We start from the raw sequence: 23,399 nt of genomic DNA, 5'->3' as shown, positions 1-23,399 counted from the left end.
TCAACATGAGGCACCTAATCTTCTCTTCCCTCTTACACTCAAAAGATAACAACAAGAGTAGCTATATGCAATCACATATAAATTCTATAAATACAAACAGAAAAAATGCTTAAATTCTCAGCCTTTCACCGTTTTGCACTTTCCCCCTTACAGTAATTTCTGGGTTGGACAGGATTTTATACAATTCAGTTGCATAACCACCTTTCAGTGAACCATTAAATTGCTTACACATACAACAAATTTTTATGACAGATGATAAAAATAAAAAACGACAAAAAGCCTTATTAAGAAAACAAAAGGAACTTGCTTATTGCCACATTTAAAAAACAAAAATATCCTATTTAAGGCTGATCAAGAGACACAGGGATAGTGGTATCTGAATTTTGTAGCTTTTGGAAGTATTTTTTAGGATATTTTAAAGATACTTCTAGGAATTTACTGAAATATCTGTTTTCTCTTTTTCTATTAACCGCAACATTAATTCCAAATCAGAAAAGGTTACAAATCTTAATTATTGAAGTAGTAACAAAGTACTCCAAGCATGTTAAGCGTATTCAAATGAAAAAGGCTTCAAAATGAGGGATTTCTTCAGGTTCATCATAACAGGAGAATAAATGTTTCATTCTACCATCTTTCTAGATCTAATCTCAATGTTTCTGATTTAAGGAGTAGTTATTTCCAGTTTTCATGAATATGCTTCTTCTAGAGGCATTCATTAAATCTGATAGAAGAATGTCTCAAAATTGAGTCCAAACAAAGTTTATGAGTATTTAAGAAATACTGACTGATTTATAGTCCTAATTTCACCAATTTTAAACCCTGTTGAAGAGAGATTCTTCAAATGCCAGTTTTTCTTCAGTGTGAGGGTTTCAAAGAGTCTAGTGATTCTATTTGAAGAATTCTAAAATTAGCACTCAGCACTCTGATACACAGACAAATTTTTACATGACCATTTTTTCTTGAAGAACAGGAATCAGAAGGGAAAAGCCTTGGATTTTCAAGAGGTAGCCTAGCCAATTTGCCTCCATACACTCCTTTTTCAAAGAGGAAGCAAGAATTTCAGTATCCATGTAGGGTTTTGTATGCCAGGTTTGTGCTACATCAATTGCTCAAGTCATTACCTGGTAACTTTGACAATTTAATCTCTTTGTATTGAAAGACTTGTAAACAAACTGTACAATAAAGCAATGGAAGATGGAATGTTGCCCAGATTTAATGAAAGGGTTCACCATTTAGTACCAGCAAAGAATATATTACATTTTAGCTGTAATCAAATGAAGATCTATGTTCTCAGAAATAAATGAATGACTTCTAACAGAGAAATACACTGACAGCTTAAATGTAGAATACTATATCCAAAACTGTTGCCACACGCACACAATTTTACACGGAACATTAAGGATGCTTTACAGTCTTCACATACTTGAAGTATATTTGCTAATAAAGGCTTAGAAAAATTTGGTTCTCCAGCACATGAAGAACACCCAAGTGTATGAAGGGAGTTCAGATTATTAAAGAGATATTTTAAAAAGGCATGAATTCACTATAGAGATTATTTATTCCTGCATTGTGAGTTGCCAAAGGTGCTTCCTATATGGAAGTGTAAAAATGAGAGTTCTGAGTCTCATGCAAAAAGGGAAGATTAAAGTCTGAGTCCTGTTAAGGAAGGAAACCTCTTCTGTTTATGAAAATGGAAAATCTGAATCTGAAGTTAAACCATTCCAAGCTTTTGGGGATTGTTAGGAATGGTTGGACTCGATGATCCAGTGGGTCCTAGTGGTTCTATGATTCTATACAAACTTCTTAACCAGAAAAGATCTGTTTTATTTTTCAGCTTTTGCCAGATTTTAAAACTTGTGTGCCTAAATTTCAAGTATTTAGAAGCTTAGCAAATGTGGTTTTAAAACTCAAAGAAGCATTTGGCGCATAAGGCATCTCACTGACAGATGAATCCTATTAACCTTGTTAAGACTACATACTTAAATTTAAGCACGTGTTTGGGAACTTTGCTGGGTCAGTCTTTAATTTTTAATAGATATATGCTTAATATTTTTTATTTATATTTTAAAGTTGGGCCTTTGGTTGTCATATCTTTTTTCAGAGCTTCAGTGAGTGGAAGGGATGAATTCTGTACACAGACGGGTGAGATAGTAATTATTTTTTTAATTAGTGAAGTACTTAAGTACAAGCAAGGAAGCACACTTTTAGATATGAGGATGTTTTTCCTTTTCCTTCTTCGACTTCTATCTTACACTTTTCCCTACTTTTCCCGGCTATCGAGTATTTTGATCAGAGCCTTATTTATCCACACAATTTTAGCATTCCCTAATTCAGGAATCTCAGAAAATGCAGTCTTGCCAGCAACAAGGTGAGGAGACTTAGAAGATGACTCAATATCCTTCTTTCTTTTATGATACAAGACAGAAAGATGATTAAACTTTGCAGCATATGCCTGAAAGATTATAATAGGAAGAACTTACTGAATTAATACTTCCTGATTAATAGCCAGATACTGATTGATGTATCAGGATAATGCTCTCTAGCAAACTTCTACTAAATACTGACAGAAGAATAGAGAAATTTTTTTAACTTCTCATTGCATTTAATTCTCTACGGTATTTAATGTCTTGCCACATTACAGATGTAATTACATAAAAACAATCAGAAAATCCAGATTTATCAAAAAGCAAAGTTCTCAAATTTCTGTGCTGGCTTTCCCTCTAGAGAGAATCAGATACTTGTGAAATGCAAAAGTCATACTCAGAAAATGCAAGGAAGTCCTTAGCTAGAGCATATATCTATATCTGTATTTTTTATATATGTATACAAAATTTTTGACCTAAATTATGTAACTGACATTAGTTAAAAGATTCTTAATTATGTTAATAGTCATTGAAAGAGTATTTCATTTGACTTGTTCATTAAAGTATGCCTCAGGGAATAAGAAACAGGCTGTCTGTTGTTTATGACTGAAAGTCTATACCTGTTTTATGTATGTTTGTTGAATTAAAATAAATAATACCTTTGGAATATGGGTGTAGTGTCCAACATTTCAATCTACTAACAGATATCACATAACACTGCTTGATAGTAGGGACAAGTTACTTCAGAGCTTTTCAGAGCCATCAACAAAGAGCTCAAGCAGCTGCAGAATGAGATTTGAAAAAAGAACTGTGAATAGTGATTATATTTCAAAGTGTATAAGAATCCCTCTTCCTGTGGTTCTGTACAGACACCTTGCAAGCAAAGATCTTCTCAAACAAGAACTGTTTTTCACTTCGATCTTATTTTCTGCGTCATCGCCGCAGAATACTTGAACAGAACAGTCATTGTGGTTTTAAGTCTGCTTTTGCCTTCATGCAAGAAAACCAGTGTTTTTAAATTTAGATGGTAATAATATGTTCCCAGTAACAAAATAATGTACAAAACCATTCCGAGATATGGCTTCCTGGAAGCCGAGAGCAACGCAGCTGTTCACTGAGAGTCCTCTCTTGCTTCTTTTAAACCTAGAGCATCTGCCTTTCCAAAACACTTCAGTGTTAGGTCTCCCTAATGAAGGCATTTAGGATTGCAGGAAGGAAAGACTGTTTTCCTGCATTCTGGGAAGTATGGTTAGGACGAGGTGGAGAATAATATGGAATTTAAATATTCTAGAAAAAATGATAAGGGAAAAGCCCAGAACAGGCTTTCACTACTGTAATTTAAGCTGGAATCTTTTCAAACAGTGCTGAAGCTGTTTGCTGACAGTGCTATAATACAAAATTGCCTTGGGAGAAATGAATCACAGGTTTGATGTGGTAGCTAACCGAAAGTTACAGTGGGGTTAAAGGACTTTAGTGACCAAAACATCTCCAGCGTGTTCATTTCTGGTGTTAAACGAAGTCTAGAGGTCTCCTCCAGCATTTCCAATGAAAAATCCATATTGGTTAAACAATGACTTACAGCTTCTTTTACAGGGGACAAAAAGAGAAACTTCTGCAACATGAGAAGTTGATTTGCAGATTTTCATCTGGCTCTTCATTTAGAAACCTGAGCCCAATTCTGAGCCTTACGTGAGTTTTCACAGTTGCATGCAGTATACTATTAATGATCCAGGCGCCTGTCAGTGAAGACGTGATTTTCGTGGTTAAAATAGGAAATGCATTCATCTGCTTTACATAATATAAACAGACCTGGATAGAGCCCAAAGGGTCCATCCTTGTCTTCCTATGCAACTTGAAAAGAAAAAGGTGAAGGATTTTCAAGGGAGAACAGTAACAGGGGGTGGAAGGAAATAACCGTCTTCTTCCTTGGATTGAGCTGCTGCATTCTGTGTGCTCCGAGCAACAGCAGCACTCAGAGGTAAGTAGCAAGGAATAGAAGAAACGAATAGGAAAATGGAAAAAATGCTTACTTCCTGCTACTGATGCCTTATTTTGTTAAACTGATCAATTGTATTTACTTGGAGTTTTAACTGAGGTGAGTGGACATTATGTACAGTAAAGCTTTGGACATGTTTTTAATATTTCTGAGATTCTGTATTGAGGGTATGCAGCTACCTTTTACCATTAAGGAATTAGGACTTATATGATATTTTGCTTGTGGTACAGCATGCAAGAACGTGTTATTTCTGTGATCATCAGGAATATAGAAAAAATTCCACTGGCTGCCTTTTAGCTGAAACAGTAAGATTTTTCTTTCATACTTTGTGCTCCAAAAACCATACATTTTATAACCATGAATGTATTCCTCCAGAATTAGGAATCAGTGATGGTGCTGGCAGATTAATTGCATAACTGTCCGTTACGCATGCTTCATTTCAGTATTGATATATATACTTTTTGATAGGGAGAGGGATTTATGTCTACAGTTATGTTGCAGAGAAGCTGCTGAGGGGGGGAAGGGAACAGGGAATTTTTCCCACTGCAACTGTCACTATGCTTTTTACTTTATCTGTGAATTGGATAGCTTGTCTCTTACCTCCTGGCGCTGATGAGAAAGAGAGTTTCTCTAAAAAATCCAACAGTGTAAGAAAGTTTTTTTCTATTAAACCTTTAAATCTGGTCAAGTAATCTAGCAATTGTCCAGTATGGATTTTGCTGTATAGTTTGAAGATGCAGAATGATTTTATGCTACCTACTACTTATTCTCTAAAAGATGAACTTTTCTAATAGTATATATAAAACAACAGATTGCAGTATCCTGAAGGAGATTTTTTTTTCTTTAATAAATTTGGATGTGCAAAGTGCCTGGTGAAACTAAATTCACATATTTAAAAAACAGTCATCAATTCTCTTCCTCTCTCACTCTTCCTACACATTATTCATCTGGTATGTGAAAAGCTGTTCTGTGGCCTCCACACAAAAGCGAAGCAATAAGAAAACCAAAGATGTTTTAGTTAAATAATGATTATTCTTCAGGATACATTTAAAGCACAAAACAAAATGTTCTCCAGATACTGAGAAAACATCCCATACGTGGCTTCAGATAATTACATGTTATATACCGGAAAGCCACTATATTAAGAGCACATTATTAAGATGTTAAATGCAAGCACTAAAAACTTAACAAATGCCAGAATTATGTTTGTTTGGTTCTTTGTGCATGTGCCTTTGTGCCTTTAAGTGCAGGATCACACACGTTTTTCTCCAGTAATCTAAGAAGGCAAAAGTATTAATACATTCAGAAGATTTTTTTTGTAGTGCCTGTCACTACAGTACCAGCTCCAAAAAGCACTAAGTGGTGTGGGGCTGGTGTGTCCACCTTGTATAGTTGGGAAGTGTGCAGAGCATCAGGGAGAGTTAAAAATACTAATTTTGACTGCCTCACTTGAGATGTATATACTGTGTTTTTTTCAGAACTATTGGATAAGGCAGCATTTTCTACCTGCCTGGGAATTGGCATGTCAACCATGATTTCAAGATGAGCACCCTGTTTAAATGAGTGATTTCTTTCCTGGCAGAGGTAGGAGGGAGAATCCAGTTCTCCAAGGCCTTCTCTATCTACCTTTACCCACAGTTCCCTGGCCCACTCACAACTTCTGCAGCAAAACCATCAGACAGTGTCTCACTGAGTGATTGTAGAATATTACATTATATAGCCAACAGCATGCGTGTACGAGTTCTAGTAAAGACTTCAGAATATACACAAAAAGAGCCCCAGACCCTTCAGAATATACACAAAAAGAGCCCCAGACCACAGCCACACAGATAATATCACTGTTTTGTCAGTACTTCAGCCAGTAGATCTGTAGGGAATAACAGTGTAACTGAACTGAACCAGCAGATAGGAGTGATGGTGAAACCTTTACCAACACCCATCTGGTATTTTCCAATAGAGAAACAGTGGTCTGAAATCTTGGGTTTCATTTGAGGCTCTGGATGACAGAGCGTTTTGAGTTTAACTTTTTTCTTTCCCTTTAAGTCTCTCCAGCTGAGCTTTGTCTCTATTGAAATTTTGGCTCCAGATCTTTCTCTCTTCTGTATTTCTAATCCTACAGTTCACTCTTCCTAAGCACAATTTTCCTTCTCTTAAATCTAAGCCTGGGAGAGAGTTTTGAGACATGTACTTTGAAAGCAAAGCCAGCGATGAAGTTGTCCTGCCTTTAGCTATTTGTTTCCATTCCCATATGTAGTTCATCATCCTTCACTCAGCTGCTTGTCCTTCATTTTTGCCCACTTAGATTCTGAGGCAATGTTGTGAAGTGTAGCACTGAAATAACCCAGGTTAAGAGCATCCTTTAGAAAAAAAGTTAAATTATATGCATTAAAAGGTTAAGGAGACTTTCTGTCGTTCTTATGGGTAACACTTTAAATTGTTGATAAACCTAGATAAAATATTTTAATCTCTCTTTAAATGAACAATATGTTTTTTGCCATTGGATTTGTATTGTTAGCCAACAGAGTCAATCTAGATTCAACGGATTCAATTCCTAGTAGTGCCAGTCTTCATACTTGTAATAGTCTATAGCGGCTATGTTGTAGACTTCAAATATTATACACAGAGCGTGCTATGAACGCTATACTATTATTTATATTAAGAGTTGATAAATTATACTTGATTAATTCATGGATCACAAATGTGTGGAAATATTTCGTCCACCACCAACCTCTTGTTTCTGCTGGAAATCTGATACTATTTTGCAATTATAGAGCAACCCTCAGTTAACAGAATGTGATTTATGTATTTTTTAGGGGTTGCAAAGGAGTTAATTTATAATAGCCCTTATATAGGTAGCGTCATGGTATTACTTCAGCATGGTCCTGTCACAGTGACAATTGCCCAATACAACTTGTGTGACTGGAACACTTTTTCTCATTCTCCTTATAGTGTTAGAGGTGAACAAATCTCAACTGGGAGTGGGTGAAAGATTTCGGATTTTGCATTAGTATTTTTCTTTTCTGTTCTGTGGTTTTGACCTAAACACTTAGCAAGCCCTTGTGGTAAAGGGAGAGAGTGGAGTACAAAGCTGTTTGGAGGAGGAAATGTCATAACCCAGGGAAATAGAAACGGTTTTCTTAATGAATGGATATCATCTGAAATCTGATTAAGCACATAAGGTATGAAAATCCCAAAGGCCCCTGTGGTGAACCAAGTTAGATTGCTATTTGATTTGTAGCAGTTGCTTTACCTTATTACTGCAGTTTGCTTTTTCCATTTCTAATCTCCGAAAGCGATGTCTGTGACAGGTAACTTTGCAATGGTATAACATTTTCCATCCTTTTTGTACTTCAGAATAAAGACTCACTTTTCACAAAGGCAGCTGGTAAGGAAACTAATAGTGAAAATGCTTTAACGGAGTTAGGTGAATGACTTATCTGATTTAGACAATAGTTCCTACTGTGACCTGGGAAGATATTCTCATTGCCTCCAAGAATTGAAAAAAAGGTTGTAATTTAACATTAAAAAATTGAAAACTATGGAATTTTACATGGTACAAGAAAACCTGTTACTATTTCTCATGTTTACGGAAGTACTTTTGTTTGATGCACTTATTTTTATTACTTGTTATTTTTTATTAGAGTCCTATGGCAGATCTTAAGTTGACATCAATAATAGATCAACTGATTTCATAAGTGATGTAACAACTTATAACACTGATTGTGAATCTGCCCTTGAAAAATTATTTTTGAAAGTGCTTAGTTCTCTGTGGTGGGAAAAAGTTTTATGGTTAGGATACTGTAAGGAAGGTATCTGTTCTATATCCAGTTCTTGAAAACTTTGGGAAAATCATTCACATCTGTGCCCCAGTCTGTCTTGTAAAGATTGACGAATATATTTTTTTAATATTTAATTCGCAGTCTCTTCAGAAAGTCACCCTTATTTATCAATTATTTTCTTGGTTGTTTTTACAGCTTATAGCTTTGAATTGTTATGTGGCTCCAAAAATCACCTGCCCTGCAACTTTTAAAACAATATATTTTTAATTCTGGGAGGCAAATTTAACAAAATAGAACCCTCCTTATCTGGCACAATTACAGAGCCCATTGCTGTAGATAAGCCTGAGCCGTTTACAAATAGGGGCTGGTTTGCTGTGAGTTGTGATCACACAATAATCATGTTATGACAGAGATCTAAAACAAGAATGAAGATGTCAGAGCTACGTATTAGAGAATGTAAATTTGATCTTAAGATAAAAGCATATCAAATATACCCAAGTGGCTTATTGCCAAAGATGCTAATTAGAAAAAACTGTATTATGCGCACAGCCATTTGTTCCAAATGGCTCTTCAGGGACCAGGTTAAGGAGGCATTTCTCCTGTGTGGTTTCTTCTTGTTTAGAGAGGTTGTTAATGTTTGCATAACCATCTCAGTGAAAAATTGTGTCGAGTGTACTTAAATGTGACTCTGGAAATGGTAGTTTTTCATGAAAAGGCATTGCAAGATTTCAGGAGCTGAAATTTTAAGGAAAAGCTGTAAATTGCAGGCAAGTAGCAATAGTAGAGGATTTCCACTCCCTTCATACAGCCTGGATCACTGCCTTTAGGACAAGGGATAGGGATAAATAATTTTGGGCATAGTAAATGACTGCTTCATCAAACAGCTAATCTTAGAACCCACAAGTAAAGATACCATTATGAATGTCTTCTTTAATGGTCCTTAGGACTCAGTTCAAAAGGGTTTAAGAGGGTTGCAGCCAAAATGCAGTTGTGGGGGGACTGGAGGCATCCAGCGTACGCGTACTTAATTTCTAGAAAAGGGACTATGTAAAAATAACATGATTAGGTAAAAAAGGAAACTCTGAGATAGACAGTCCAAAAAATGAGATGCCTACAAGATGCCTCTAAGTTGATAAAATTATACTCTGTTTGAAACCCAGGTGAAATAATATGCCCATAACTCAAGGTAAAGCTGTCCTAAAATACCATGAATGGCAATGGGAAAGGTAAGGAGATACTGCAGGGGAAAGGTTGGCATTAAAAAATGACAGTTTGCCCAAATGAGGGGAACAGGATCACCTTAGAGACTGTGCATCTTTCTTATTTCCTGTTCACTTGCACTGCATGACTGTAAAGCTACCAGATTTCTCTTTGCCTAAAGTGGCACTGAATAGCACAGGGAAGGCATCCTCCTGCCAAAGCAATTGCCAGGAATGTCCTCTCTGTTAAACAAACATCCATCCATTATCTTAAGAATCCAATGGACATTGCAAATGATAGACATACCTCTCACAGTAAATTAAATTACTTACATCCCTTTTACTCAAAGAAGATAAAGGAAGCCCAGAGGGGGGGAAACAGGTTCCCTAAGAGCACTAGACAAGTTAGTGGCAGGGCTACACTGAAAAAAAAATCAGCAATACTCCTACATTTAGGATATTTTGGCCCATGCACATACACAGTCCTTATGAAATGTGAGGCAAAGAATACAAGTAGTTTCCAATTTATGGAAAATTGTCTGGAAAAAACCTCACACTGAAGTACAAATACTGTAAAACTTGGGGTAGAATCCTGGGCTGGCAACACTGGGTGCTTTAGAAGGAAGATTAATCTTTTCTGAAATGGATTTACTGAAAAACAAGTGAGGTATCTCTTAGCAACATTTTTTCTTGATATATCCATATTTGCTCATGGAGACTTCACCACAGCCATTCCCCACCAGTCACGGTTGAGCCATGCAAGTCAAGGGAGCTCTACTGCTGGCATTTCCTAGGATTAGAAGCTGCTGAAAGGTCAGAGTAAGTTTTACAGCCTCCTTTCTGCCTCTTATGCAATGCAAACCCACTGAGTAGTCCTGAGAAAGAGAATCCCTGTACCTTGTGCCACAGCAGCTCCTGGAAGCACCTCTTTGCTTTTGCCCTGCGCTTACTTGTGTTTGCTCAGTGTCACTCAGCTCCTGTCGGGACCAGAGCAGAGGAATTCTTTCTCTCCATTCTGCAATGGATGTGTACATGGTGTTTTGTTATATCCACTAAGGCTGTTTGTAAGGTATTTGCTCATATATGTCCAGTGCCAGATTTACAAAGAAGCTGTGCAAGCAGATGCCTCAGTCCAGTTCATCTATAAAGTTGTGAATCTAACCCATGGGCACAGTTTTGACAATTGTGCAGGCAAGCTGGTTAGTGAAAAAAACCCAAAAATATCTAATTGAACACGAATTTGCTATTATGCAGCAAGTAGAACTGTATGAGTTTATAAATAGTATACATAGATATCCCTTGGTGGATGAAACAGGATTACTGCTGTGAAATTTTTGCAAACCTTCGAAATTCCTGCAAAACGAGGCATCATCAGGCAAGCACAGAAAGAGATCACAAAGAGAGGAGGAGCCTCAGTTGAGACAGTTGTGTTAGAAAGACTAGACTGGTCTTATTAATAGAAAGCTGAATTTTGACCTGCAAATACAACACTGCAAAGGTGATTTGCCATCTTGCAAATACATTTTATCACAGTACCTTCTCCAGCCGTGCTACCTTCAAAGATGTTTCAGTTTTAATAGATTATCTGACACTTAAAATACAAGTGAGGAGAGAATCACTAAAATATTGAGTCTGGGGAGCTTTATTTTGGTCATCTCTGCCTCTAGCTTCCTCTTAAAACATTTAATAGCAGCTTCGTTACTCTTGGCTTGTATGAAGTGGGGCTTTAATTTATTTATGCTGATGAGGAACTTTTCAATATCCTCTTCCCCTCTTGTTGCCATTATAGAGAAGAGGGCAATGATTTTTGAAGGAAACCGTTTTTTATCTAGAACATGCAAAATTAAAAAGATACTGGAAAGTGCAGCATAATTCAGGCTCACAGAACTCTGGAGACCTAGTTAAAGAATACCTGTTAATGGAATTAATTTTTCATGCTCCACATACACAGAGGAGTGTATTTCAGGGAATATATAGGCCTACTATATAAAATCAGAGTAAATTTCAGAAGTAATATAATGAAATTGTAGTAACTTATCCTGATGAACGTACTGATATGTTTAAATATCCCTTGACTTGTTAATTGTACAAGTGCTCAGCTTCACCCACTGAGCAGTGGTTGAAGAGGAAAATGCCACATGTGACTAATCTGACAGTTATTAGTAGTTTAGCGCAAACAGCTCTATCTCAACCTTCTGGTTAATCTATTTATTTATAACTTTGCTGCCAAGTATTACTTTAAAAATGAAACAAAGGATATGAAGCACGGGTCACTGCCATCCCATCTTCCCTTGAGGTTCCTTGTGCCAGCTTCTTCCAGATTTTGTGCACCCAAGTCCTTCAGATTGACTTCCCCACCTCTCCCCTGTTCTTTAATTCTTCCTACAGAAAGTTCCCCTCCTTCCTGAGAAAATCTTGAGATTTTCTTAAAAGTCATGTAACTTAAATTAAACCATGGGTTACTGAGCCTTGATGATTCACTTTACCAAGCTCTTCTGAAGAACTATGTGGGCCACAAAATTAATTGATTTCTATTGTCTATTTGCAAAATCTATTAATGTTCTTCAAGAAGAAATAAGCGCTGTCACTCACAGAAAACTGAAGTATCAGACCCTAATGTTATTTTTACAGTGCTAAATTTTGGAATTTGGGATTCTAAAATTCTGGGATCAGGAAGTTGCAAAGAATACTCAGGTTTTGCATAAGAAGCCGAATGTCCTTTCAATCTTCCTGCTACAGACAAGAAATGAGGAGGCAGCCAGGAGGTTAGAGAGTCCTTGAAGGCAATATAAAATACAAAGTCAACCATCAGTCAAATCAATCTTGTGATTCTGGATCTCTGACTTGTGATTTTAAAGAGTTTGAAGCGAACAAACTGGGTTTGGCCGCAGTACAGATGTTTACTGTGGATATTAATTCCTGTGATCATTCAGAAGGCAACTGATGGCAAAAGACATTCCGTATTACTTTCTTCCAAGGATACAATAGCGTGGCAACTTACCAAATGCCGTTATGAACGCTATTTACTGTTACTTGCACATATGTCAAGATGCAAACATACCTCTGTCATTCCGTAACTACCTAAACACAGATTGACACTTTTCCCACTGAGCTACTTTTTTTTTCAGAGTATTTCATTATTCAGTTATTCATAATTCATAATACAAGGCAACACATTCCTGAATAACATTTAGATTTTAGGGACTATCTGTAAGCGAGGGGCTAATATATAAATCACCCACACTGCAAATGTATTCTGATCGACATAGCTCTCACTTTTCTCTTAACTGGGAATGGAGCTGGCTACATAAGCAAACCAAAAAACAACCCTCGCCCGCTGCCCTGAGAGACAGAACCCTGTTTTAGAGAGGGGAAAGTCCCATGAAATTTGCATTGCTTCTCAGTGCGCAAAAGAACATTGCTGAAGCTTCAAAACAGCATTTGGAAGATGCTTGTAAAGTTCTTTGAATGAAATATTGAACAGGGGTCTAAAAATGAACTCTGGTTATTCAAAGTAAATATCATAGAAAGAAAATTAGTATTTTTGTGAAGGAGAAAGGAACTGTTTACTTTTGATGTTTCTGCTCATTAAAAGTGTGATTAAGTGGAAGGTGAGATGAGATAGACCACGTCATGTATTTCCACTGAAGACAGACAGGCAACATGATATTTGACTTCAAAATAAATTCCTCTGCATGTGTGCATCCTAATAGAGCTTGATTTTATTAAATGGCATGCTAGAAACTATTACTTTGCCGTGTTTGTATGAAGTAGCTACTGGTGCCATCTCATCTGTGCCTTAACCCTCATTAGCCTCTGCTCTCATTTTTCCACGAAGATTAATCTATTTTGAGAAAAATCATGGCAAGAAATTATGCTTGTATAGCAAAGTCTCATTCTGCAAACTGCTAGAACTGTGAAGTTGTCCTTCTGTTTGCACTGAGTCTAAGGCCACAATGTCAAAAGAGAGATGATTAAATGAGTCTGCAAAAAGGCGTATATTGGCAGTCCTTGGTTTTGCTTGTGTAACCGAGTGGTTACATGTACGTAGTCAGGACTGGCCAAGAATACAGCCATTATGAGTCATACATACAGCTGTGGTAACTATATCTCAAATTAGGTCTAAATATGCACATATTTTATGTGCAGCTCCACAATACAATCACAGAAAATATTTTTCTGTGACTGCCAGTGCAGTCATTCTATGCACCGTGCAGGTCTGTTCAAGAAAAACAGGGACGTTATCCATCTGTGTACCTTTGGCTGGCACTCACTCGTATAGTACTGACCTCACAGCTTCTGAACTCTTTCGTGCCCATAGCAAGGTAAGGTCTATCATGGCACTGCGCAGCTCTGGGGAGCTTCCTCAGCCTGTGACTGCAGTCAGAATTTGCTGGGGCACAGGACTTAGTTAAAGAAGGTAAAAGGCCCGATGTTCAGAGGTGAAGGTTCTCTTTCCGGCACTTGTTCAACCTGTGACAAGTCACACTACACACTGTGTTTTAGCCTTCTTCCTTTGTAAACCACTCGCATATATACTTACAAAAATGTATAATGTAAGACTCAGCGGTTATATTAACATAACAATTGCAAAGCATGATACTAATAGATGATGCTAAGCTATTTCCTATAGGGTTTTAGCACTTTTTAATGACCACAGAGTATTCAGGTTAGATTGTAGAAAAAGATGCTGAGGACCATTTTACTGAGGAGTTTGTGTGGCTCAGGTGGGTTTACATTTGCCATGGTAAAATTTATTTGCCAAGTGCCAAAGTGCATTTTGGTGGAAGAGAGTTGTTTTCCTTCTTAAATGGTCAAAACGTAGGTTAAAACTGCCTTTAGGCTGGCTCAGTGTACCCTGCAGCCACCCTGGAACATTTTCAACAAATAAGGAAAGTTTGCAATTTTAACAGGAACATTTGGGTTTGTTTTTTTCCAGCTGGCTTTGCCAGTTTTGGCTTGGGAGATTTTTATCTGTCAAAGCTTTTCACTTTTAATAACTAAATACTGAGTACTGCTGCCCTTCTCCCCTTGCCCTTCTGCCAACTCCAGAGGGGGAAAAAAAAGAGCAAACCCAGGAAACACAAAAATCAGAGGAAAATAATACCAGGGGAGGTGAGGAAAGCTAAAGAACCCTTCAGTGGTGACTGCAGTTCAACTCTGTTCACCATCCTTTCACTGTACTTTGAGTACATTGAGTATTTAGGTACTTTCATTGAGTATTTAGGTACTCAATGCCACCCTAAAATCAAGCTTACAAGCCTTCTCTTGCTCTGATCTACATGAGAAGTAGGTATTTTATAATCAAATCCATATTACCAGCAGATACCTTGATTTTTTTCTATGCTATTATGCAATATACTGTCTAATATTGCATGCACACAAATATACTGCACAGACATACTATGCAGATAGAGAAACACTATAGAAGATCTACTGAATCTGGGAAGGGTGAATCATGCATGCGTTTGTAGTGCACAAGCAAAAAGCCCAAAGCCAAACCGAAGAAAAGCAAACATGAGGAAATATTTTGCTCTGAAAATGGAGCTGTTCTGCATCACTGCGGAGCCTTCCTGGATGCAGCTGCAGCAGCGTAGGCTTATGCCCTGCAAAAATACTCTCCTTGCTGTTTGTGTTGCATGTAGCTGCTGTCGAAAGTTGAGGTCACTAGGAAGAAGTGATATGTAGAGAGGCTAAAACCACCATGTGTTGTCTCATTTTGCTCCTTGCCACTCATCTCTGTGCTGGAAGAGCAGGCAGAAACGTTCCATTAGTTTCGTATCACCTTCTGGCACAGACTGACTCTGCCATCCTCCGAGAGGTGGATGTTAACACCAGATCTGTGCACGATTGTTTTTAACAGCGGTACAGGTTTCATCCAGATCAAGCATGGGCAAATGATCATATTTCTGTCAAATCAGCCAGAGCTGTGATACAGAGTTTATGCCAGCTCGGTGTTTTATGCCAGATTGATGCCAACTGTGGGAAGACAGACAATGCTCGATATGGCATAAAGTGCAAATGGCACAGAGAAATGATACCTGATCCAGCAAAAAACTTGCAGGAACGAAGTTGACCGATCAACATTCTGTGAACGCATTTGGGATGGCAGAATGAATTTCTGCCAGATCTGCACTTTTTAATCCTTGGGACTATGGTAGTTTATTTTGTAAACCAAGGCCTACTTGCTCTTAACTGTATCTTCTAAGCGCTTATTTACCTTGTGGGAGAGAAGTTATGTTAGGGAATCAGAGCTGCTGTATCTAGTTCAATGCCGTGTGCAGATGATGGCGATACATAGCTCCTCCCGTCCTGCACCCTGCTGACTGGCTGCTTCTTAGCTCTCCCTTTTAGAACTCACACCTATACAAATCCAGTAGTGAAATTGATGCACACTGGCTTGTTTGGGTTACTCGGAGATCTCTAGCACAGTGCTTCGCTGTACATTATACCAATAAACTCTTGTTTCCATTTCTTTACTAAACAAAAGAAAGGACAAAATCATAAGATGTTTTATTTTCAGCTGTAAGCATGCTGTTCTGGTTTTGATAGTTTTATTGTGAGTCACATGTTTTGGTTGACATACCCATGTGTTTTTGCGAACATGATCTCCGAGTGATCCCACCAGCAATGCACAAGATGTGCAGTTCTCATAACTCCTGAGTAAATTGCTAGAATATCACCTGGGCTGTGTGGTCAGCATGAGAATAAATCACTGAGCGCCAGCACATGTCAAAGAAGTGAAGCCTGGAAGCAGGAGTTGAGCTGTTTGGTATAAAATGTCCTCTTGAAACTCCTGGAGGGGTATTCTCTTTGCTGATTAATTGTGACAGGAATTCCTAGTCCTGTGCCCATACGAAATGTCATCACAGCCAGTATCAATTTCATACCTCAGCAGGACAGTCACGGGGACGGGCCAACACCTGCTCTGCTCACCACGGGCCATTTAGGTCAGGGACAGGCTTCGCTGGTCAGCAGTGGGGGGAAGTTACGCTGCTTCGTTAGCTGTGCCCATTTCTGTGCACGATAAAATTTGTGGTTTTCAGTGCTGGCAGTCGGGTATACTTAAATGTGCTTCCCTCGGCACTAAAGGATGAGCTGGGTAGACTCCTGGCAGGGATGCAACCGCTGCGTACAACTGTATGGGGAAAGGGTGTTGCGTTGATCATTCTGCCTTATTTCTAAATAAACATATTGATTTTAGAGCTACGATCTGAACTCATCATCCGAAGGCTACGCTGATAGCCAGATGTCAGAATAATAATTTTGTGTTCTTTCAAGCTTTTCCCCAGTAGCTTTAAATAGAAGATTGAATTTTCCATAGAGAAAGAATCTTCTATTAATAGCATTAGATAATTTCAGCACTTGAAAGGAAGAAATTAGTTGAGGTTTTTATGTTTTTTTTCGATACTCTTAAAAATCCTCTAAGTTCTTTTGCAGGCAAGAGTGTCCGCCTTCAGAGTTTTAGTTACAGGAGAAAAAATTTCTCTCTCTGAGTTCAAAAAACCAAAAATTAGTGAATGAGACTATGTGGAATGACTTGAAATAAACATTTCCAAACAATCTGGTCCTATATGTCAGTTCTTTCTCATGCTTTGATAATCTCATCTCAGTTGTTGAAACAGACTTACACAGATTGTATAGGAGACTTGAAGATGATTGAAAGGACTTCTGCTTAGCCAGTGCAGTGAATTGCCAATAAGAGGTGATGTTCTAAAGGGCAGCCTCAACAAATTTCCTCACTATATTTTCTCATAATGAAGAAAATTTGGCCAGTTACACTTCCATGATCTCACATTCTAATATCTCTCCTCGTTCATTTGAGAAAATGAGAGGTAAACAAGCCGTAGGCTTCTCTGCATTTTCCAAATAAACTTTGTTATCCTCTTATGTGAAACACTAAGAGAATATTCTAAGTGGCAAAGAGCTTTATACACAGCTCCACTTAAAAGCAAAAACATAAAACACGTTTTGTTCTGCAGTCATAGAAATTTCAGTCATTTATTGTAATGAATGGGCAATGTCAAAGGAACATACGATATTTTTAGCTCTGCTTCATTACCCAGTGTGGTAAACCAATCCTGAATACTTGTAACGCCTAAAAGCTTTCTCTGAGAAGAAAGGCTTTTCCTGCTTCGTCTTGATTAAAGTCAGACCGTTACTGTCCCGAGGATCAGTAAACTGTACTGAGCAGGAAGAGAAGGCTGCCTGCAGGACAAATAGTCAGATCTGTACAAATGGTGAAATGATGGTGAAAAACAGTTCGACGTAAAAGCAGAATGTGTGTAGAGAAGAGGAAGGGTAGCCCAGTGAAAAAAGGAAAAGTCTTTGATGAGAAGATGTAATTTCAGTGTGACAGGATCCTTGTCTGACCTTATGTTCAAAATTTAGGACTGAAGCTCTGTGTTAGAGGCGGATAAGCTCAAGTTAATGTGATTGAAACAGGGCAGTATAAAGCATAACAATACGTGTCTATAAATGCAATAGAGCTGACAGGGACATTTGATACTAATTTCCTCTGTTAATGTGTTTCACTACATTTTTTTACTGTTACATTTGCTGTATGAATCCATTTGACCTGCCAATGAATTTGGCTTATGCTTGAGTAAGTTGACCTTTCTTTCTGTTTCCTCTCTTACTGCACAAGATCCTTGACCTGGTTTAATATGCTCTGGTTAGTCTAGACGTGAGACACACGTGTGAGGGATCTGGCTTATTCTAAATAAAGTTATGGGATTTCAGAAGGAAGAATGGTTTTCTGCCATGAGCTTCCCCTGTTGCTTCTAAATATAATATTAGAGGTAGACTCAAACCTAGATTTATGCTGCTTAGGAAGGAGCAGGCAATGATGGACGTTAGTCTGGAATAGCGTGGATCAGCCTGGCAAGCACTAAACACTCTTCCAGTTCTCATAAAAGCCTGTGGATTTTAGAGTTTCTTGGAACATCACAGAATCAAATCCAAATTCTGCCTAGATGGTGAAATTCAATACCGTCATTACTTGAAACAATCCACAAAGTCAACAGCAGTCTGAAATCTCTGCAAATGCTGGAAAACAATGGCTTAAATTTCAAGACAGACTGATATGAAAACCTTTAAATATCTTAGTTTCCATTGCACTAATAAGGAATCAGCTTTGTCACTTCCTCGATGAGACCCATGTACCTTCCTGGCACAAAGAAGGTTTCAGGAGATTTTTGTGGCTTTTTAGTGGTACACCCCAAAACACACATCGGCTTCCTCATGAGGAAGCAGTTATAATATTGTGGGGGGGTCTTGTTTCCAGCTCTCCATGACTCATGCAGGCAGCTGAGAACACAGTTAAAATTTGAAACCTGAAAAGAAACTGAGAAGAGGGAGTAGCTGTTCCACTTCTCTTTCTCTTGGAAAAACTAAAAAATACATAAATTTAGGTGAGACAGGGTAAAAATATTCCATGCTGTTTTTCCTTCCATGCTCTTTGGGCTTTGTGAGACTTAGAAAAACAGGCTCAGGATATGGTTGAAATGAACAAGATTATTATTTACTTGTTTAATAAAAAGGTCATGCATTGAAATCGAAATTCAGTTCTTATTCTTTAGTGGCTTTAAAATGAAAGTTTTGCCACAGATCTAGTTATCCATTTTGAATAAAAAAATAATAAGAAATAAAAAACACTGAAGGTAAAATAGGAGAAGGTCTAGCTATTCGTGCTGATGAAAGGCAAATGTTAAAAAAACATTCATTAGCTGATTCCTTCTCAAAAACCGTGACCCAAATAAAAATTAAGAGCTGGAGAGTAAAGAATTATCTGTGATTGTTAGTCCTGAAAATAAATGTGAATTTAAAATCTGTTGCCAGTAAAATTACCAAAACCTGTCTGTACAAAACCAGAGCCTCCTGACGTGTTGTTAATTTTGAAAAAGGTAGTTAGTTTTTGTTCTTTTACACAAGCACTGATCAACAGAAGTATAATCGGGTGCTCCCTAGACACTTCTCCATATTGTAGACTCTCATCAATATGTTTTTTATACCATTATGTTATAAATTAAGTCAGTAAATGTAGAACCGGGGCAATCATACCTGTTCAGACAAAAGGTACAGAACAGGATTTTGATCAGTAACTTGTATGTAAGTGAAACACGGTACAAGGAGAGTTTGTTATACCAAGGCAGATTTATGCCGTTCCATACCCACTATGCTGGCCCCGACCACTAAGCTGCCTTGACAAGGCTATGGGAAAATTTATTAGTAGGAAAATCTTTTGCAACTCTGAGCTGCTACAGCCTCTCCTGTTTGGTCTGCAGGCTGATCCAGGGTGAACGGGACAATGCCTCACGCGTTAGCCACGTGGTGACACTTATGGAAACCTTCCAGGCACTGAAAGGGAGATTTAGAGAACCTTTACCAATGCTGCTATAGACTTTTAAATGCAAATGCTGGCAGCAGACTTTTAAAAGATTAAAAAAGCCATTACTCAGCAGTTATAATTTACATTTTAGTTTAGCTCGTGGCATTCTTTGTACCTACTTTGAATATGGTTGTATGCTACTTCTTTCCTCCTCTGGTTATTTCAGTTTAAGGTAGGTCTTTCTGAGATGGTGCAAGCACTGTAATCATTAAACATCACTCTTGTGCCTGATATTCCTAGAGACAGTAAATGTCTGCAAACATATAGTTAAGGTTTACTATGTGACATTTGCAGTTGTTATAAGCAGTACAGGCTAACTAGCCCACCAAGTTTCTCCTTGAAAAGAACATGAATATGAAAATGGTATTTAAGACATTTATCTCCCCTTCTTTCAAATGTAACCATTTCAAGAAATTATTATCATGCGTTTTCTGACTTGTTTTTTGCAACAATTGTCTAGTTTGGGCGGAAAGAATGTATTACGAAGTCAAAATTGAATACAAAACTCAGTACTTGCACTGAACTGCAGAAAGACTCACTCCCTCACTCCAATGAATGAAATCAGTAGAATTCTAGTTAAATGCAAAGCCCTTTCCCCACTAAGTTCAGTGCACTATAAACCTTAGAAAAGAAGAAGCTAAAAGAAATTCATCCATCTGTTCATTAGAGTAAATTTGCCTTTTCTGTCGCTACCATGGCATCATTCTAGCAAGTTTGTAATTGACATTGTATGTATTTTGTTAATTTATGCATAGCAATTTCATTGATGCTAAAATGTCTTGCTGAAGGGCTTTAGGAAGATGTATGCCATTCTGCACACAGGGATGTATAACAGACAAGTGTAATAAACGGACATTTCAGATAAGCTCTGATATGGGCTGAGACGCATTACAAGGGAATTTTTACCTACCAAAAATTTAAGAGCCAAACTCTTAATGAAAGTTGGTGACTTCCAATACCAACAACTCACAGGAATTTGCATGTGCCTTTAGAGGTTTTTGAGTCTCATGGTTTAGTAAGAGAAACAATAATCTTTATCCTTCCTCTGGAAATAAAACACAGGAATTCTTAGTTCATTTTTGGAAGGATGGTTGTTTAGTTTGGTTGTCATTTGTGTTTTAAAGAATCTTGTTTCCTTTGCACTTTGTAAGGAAAGAGCTCATTTTCAGTCAAGTTAAGAGTCCCAAGATCAGACTACCTTAGAACTGCACACCGGAAGATATTGTGTCTTCAGCATGAGCTGTTTGTTCACAGATCCACTTCTAAGAGGCTGCGTTACTTGCTAATGTACGCACAGCCAATGTATTGCGTTAGCAAAAGAAGAACAGTTGCTTTCATCGCTCCCCCTGCTTGGCTGTTGGCTGACACAGAGGGTTAATGTACAGAGGCTGCTGGCCAAAATTTTCATTTCATTGTTGCCATGTGGGACATTTTCTCCCTTCTATTTCTTATACAGGGCAAGGGTTACAACTCAGTATTTTTCCTAGGCCCTATAATGCAAGAAGAAAACAACATGCAATGGAATCATTCCAAGAGCTGCAGAGGAGACAGTTTTACGTATTTTGAGTATTTTCCATGCTCATTCCTTGTCTTGAAGATCCTGCTATTCCCACTAGGAATAGATTGTGGTCTTTTTTCAGACAAACAGTCATAATCACTATAGTTAAATTGATAAGCAGTTATTTCTTTTGGCCCTCAACCAGTAAAGAATTTCATTTCAGAAGGCGTATTGCTCTGTTAGCACTTCAAAGATTGTTAACCAGTGCCTATCTATTTGGAAGCTGAATCTCAATTTTTAGAGTATAGACCTCCTGGCAACTCATTAATTTTTAAAGTTACTCAGCTCTCTACAGTTAAGCATGTTGCAGTTTTGTTAGATCAGTGCTTTAAAGCCTTTATCTGAGTCTGCGATAGTGCCATGGTAAGAAGCAGATAACGTTAACTTGAACACAAGATTTAACAGGTGAGAAGTGCCACTGCCCATGGAGACTTTGAAGACATCTGACCCTCTGCCCTGTGTGTATGCATATATGTGTGTGACTTTTCAAGGATGCTGAGGACAACAGAGGGTTTTTGGTACCATCTTTTGAAGACTATGGGGTATTTAGTATAATTGCCTTTTTGGAAAATACCAGTAGACAATGGGACAAAAGGATCTCCTCAGTGCTCTCCTCAAAGTATTTCCTACATATGTCTCATATTTATAGGATGTTACGTACAGCAGACCAAGACATCTCTAGAAAATATTTAACCATTCATTCAGGAGCTATGACCTTCGAAGAAGAGTTTAATCACAACTTACATATCAACCAAACACAGAACTCACTGGCAGTTTTATAACAGTTTTACAAGGAGCCAAATTGGATGCATAACCTTTAGACAAAATTTGAATTCAGTCACTGTGCCTGTTTTCTATCTACCTTTCTCTATAGCTGTTCTGCTTTATGTCATATTATTGTTGTCTAAGTATTTCCTCTTCCAAATCTCTGTCCCATTCTGTATAGCAGGCTTGGAGTATGCACCAGAGACTGTTGACTAATGTGTGTTTGTTGCCAGTGGCTGTAAGGAAAGTGGAAGTGCAAAGCAGCAGGAGTGAGAAAGGGAAAAAATAAAAAAAAGGCAGACGTTCTTATGTTTCACAAAACAGAAAGAATGTTTTCTATCTGCAGTAGTGGCAAGGAACAGCAACAGAGCACCAACAGAGAGCTGTGGTGCATTCGAGGGAAGAAGGAAACTATGCATTAAATTACAAGGGCATAAAAGTACATAGGACATGAGGGTTTGGTTATTTTTCTTATATCTAAGGTTGGGATGGATATAAAGTAAAAGCTGATTTTATGTCTGACAGACATAGGCTCCTATAAACAGAAGAAACTAAACTGGTCAGTTCTGGGGCATGAATCCGAGAAAAAAGCAACGCATAGCTCCCTGTTAGCAAGGATGGTGACTTCCCTGGATGTTACGTGTCCCTCCAAATATAACTGCTAGCTGCGATAAGCTGCAGTGAAATGGATTTGAAGGTGCGTCTTGGAGACAGCCCAGGGGGTGTTTCTGTCTGCAGGCTCCCTGAAGAAGCTATAAAACCCCATCCTTTCAACAGGTTTGCAGCAAGGCTACAGCTAATTAAACAACTGCAGGTGATGAAACACTGGTCCTGCAGTGCAGACAACAGCTTTACTACTATGAATGCATGGAAAGCCTGATTCAAGCCTTTTCTGTACTTCCTGGGCTTGGCTTCCCTTTGTCCTGCAAAACAGCATCTCTCCAAGAGGCTTGGACAAACTGCCCAGTCTTGGGAATTTGTAACACACCTGTGCAGTACAAACCCCTTTGCAGATGCAGGGAGGATGAGGCTAAGTGCACAGCCTGGCTCTTGGCACTCTGCAGAGGAACTGCTCATTTGACTTTATTTGAATAGATTTTTTGTGACTCTCAGGAGATGCTGCTCTGTCTGCTGCCTGAGCAATCTCTCACTGGGCAAGAGACATGTAAATGTCAAATTTCCCCTCTCAAAAGAAGATAATGCACAGGCTCGGGTAACTGAATTGAGTGTGATTATAGAGCAATCCTTCATTAGTCTTATTTTCTTACTGTTATTTAATTCTTCCTTATCCAGGTAAAGCATGTTGTGGGTTCCTTTATGCAAACACTGAACAACTTACTTTGTTAATG

General features: G+C 38.1%; 1 protein-coding gene across 3 annotated transcripts in view; it reads left to right on the top strand.

The window, feature by feature from the left end:
- Positions 1–23,399, top strand: part of PHACTR3 (phosphatase and actin regulator 3) — a 108,922-nt gene that overhangs the window by 27,957 nt on the left and 57,566 nt on the right. Inside the window, exon 1 of one of the 3 annotated variants that reach the window (XM_054081126.1) lies at positions 4,177–4,341. The exons of the other annotated variants lie outside the window; for them this stretch is intronic. The gene's annotated coding sequence lies outside the window, so the exon portion shown is untranslated. Of the gene's footprint in view, positions 1–4,176; positions 4,342–23,399 lie in introns of those variants that run through there. 3 annotated transcript variants of the gene reach the window in all.

Source organism: Cuculus canorus, chromosome 16 (assembly GCF_017976375.1).
Source record: "Cuculus canorus isolate bCucCan1 chromosome 16, bCucCan1.pri, whole genome shotgun sequence".
NCBI classification, from domain to species: domain Eukaryota; kingdom Metazoa; phylum Chordata; class Aves; order Cuculiformes; family Cuculidae; genus Cuculus; species Cuculus canorus.
Note: the sequence above shows the minus strand (reverse complement) of the source record. Positions and strands in the feature narration are given on the sequence as shown.